The sequence below is a fragment of the Colobus angolensis genome, unplaced genomic scaffold, assembly GCF_000951035.1.
Source record: "Colobus angolensis palliatus isolate OR3802 unplaced genomic scaffold, Cang.pa_1.0 Scaffold447, whole genome shotgun sequence".
Lineage (NCBI taxonomy): Eukaryota > Metazoa > Chordata > Mammalia > Primates > Cercopithecidae > Colobus > Colobus angolensis.
In genome coordinates this window covers 417,588-419,542 of record NW_012117899.1, presented here as the reverse complement: position 1 = coordinate 419,542, position 1,955 = coordinate 417,588, and the positions used below count along the sequence as shown (strand labels likewise).

At 52.5% G+C, this 1,955-nt stretch overlaps 1 protein-coding gene across 3 annotated transcripts in view; it reads right to left on the bottom strand.

Annotated features, from left to right (window-relative positions):
- USF1 (upstream transcription factor 1) overlaps positions 1–1,723 on the bottom strand; it is a 7,446-nt gene extending 5,723 nt beyond the window's left edge. For 2 of the 3 annotated variants that reach the window (XM_011957593.1, XM_011957595.1), the window contains exon 1: positions 1,602–1,723. The gene's annotated coding sequence lies outside the window, so the exon portion shown is untranslated. Of the gene's footprint in view, positions 1–655; positions 681–1,601 lie in introns of those variants that run through there. The other variant, XM_011957594.1, reaches the window with a different exon arrangement.
- Positions 1,724–1,955: the final 232 nt, after the last annotated feature.

The window sequence follows — 1,955 nt, the reverse complement described above, 5'->3', positions numbered from 1 at the left end:
AGCTTGCAGTGAGCTGAGATCCGGCCACTGCACTCCAGCCTGGGCGACAGAGTGAGACTCCGTCTCAAAAAAAAAAAAAAACCGTGTCATGGACACTGATCCTTCTTCCAGTTTCTCAGCTACATATTGTCTACCAAGACATTTCTGTTCTCAAACCTAGGAAGAGGAAATCTCAAGCCCACTACCACTGGAAGAATGTCCCTGACCACAAAGACTAGACTTGGCCTTTGGGCCCCATTCTACTGACAGGACTCTTGTTTGGGGGTATTCCGATTTATATAATCTGTTAGAAACCCTAAAGCCCAAGTGGATCCTCTTCAAGCACCCTCTATTTTATTCATCAAGCCTTCCTGTAGAACAACACAGTTGCTAAAATGTTGCTATGACAACTCCAAATCAACTGAGCCTCAGCAAGAAGGGGTAAAAAAAAAAAAAAAAAAAAAAAACCGGGTTCTGAAGAAGAGACAAAGGGGGAAGAATCCACCTACAAGCTCTGCCTTAGGACCCTGACACCCAGCCAGAGGGCAGGAAAAACAAAGAGCTGGGCAGACATGCCTCCAGAAAGAAACAGCTACACAGTACAAAAGAGTAAGATAATCCCAACACAAAAGGGGCAAGATTTTTAGAAATTCTCTACCCATAAGGTCCTCCAAACCTTTCCTATCCAAGGAAAATTTTCAGTGGATAAGCCTTGGAAAGACTGCGTCCGAGGAAAATGTTGAAAAAGGAACTGAAAGTGAAACCGTCCAGAGGAAGTAACGCTGCAAGGAGATCCCAGTCGATAAGGGGAAGTAGCACTAGTGTTTTGGGACCACCTACATTTCCATCTTCAAACCTGAAGAGGAAATGCCCTGCGAAGCTTGCCGCGCTGACTGCAGGGGAAGGCAACGAAATAGAGGGCCCCACACAGGAGGCATCTCTATTGGCCACAGCTGTCAGCTGGGGCAGTCTCTGAGGACACCCAGCAACGGGGTCAGGGTACTTATTCAAATCTTAGTTGGACATCCGGAAGCATTTCCTAAGCATTAGGGATCTGTGACACGGAAACTGGAATGGGACGTTGTGTTGTGCACGCTCAGGACAGAAGGGCCCAGTAAGAGCCCTTGCTAAGTCTGGACACAAAGGGAAAAAAATCTACTCCCGAAAGAAGTCAGGCGCCTAGACCTTGCCTGAGAATGAGGCGTCTCCCTGCAGGCTCTCCAACCAGAAGGCGCTTACGGAGCTGACCGCCTGCCAGGCGCGAGCCCGGGAGCCTGCGCCGTGACCCGCAGCCCCGCAGTCTAGCCCCGCGCCCCAGCTGCTCCGCGGAGGAGGCAGGAAAGGACATCGGGGACTAGGGAGCTCAGGCGCCGGGTGCAGGCGGCTGCGGCCCGCAGCTGGACAGCGCAGGAGGGCTGGGACGCTCGCGCTCGGGGACAGGGAGTTTGGCCCACAAAGCAGGGTAGAAGATAAAGAACCAGCACAACCCCCCCACCCCCCGCCCAAAACAAAGGCTTCCTCCCCAGCAGTGTTCTCTAACCAGAAAAAAGGAAACAAAATCAAAGCTGCCCTGCCTTGCCAGTCCACCCAGTTTCCAGACTTCTGCCCGGTCCCACACTCACCGGCCAAGGCCGTCTCAGCCGCCGATGTTCTCCAACTGTGTTCTCCCTCTCCCGACCTAGGTAGCGCCATAGACAGCTGCTCATGCGCACTTCCAGCCCGCAGCCATGTTGGTGAGGGGCGGAAGTGTCGCTCTCGCCCCGCCCACAAACTCAAACTCAGAGACGCCCCACTTCCGCTCACTCCATCTTGATGGGAGGTGGTGTTTGTGGGATTTCTGTGAAGCTGAGAAGAAGCCGTGTCCTGGATTATGTAGCTGAAGTCCTGGCCACTTCCGACAAGAACGGGAAAGAGACGACTAACTTGTACTGACATCTTAGTGCTGGCAGGGCATTTTTTCATTCCAGGAAGAAAGA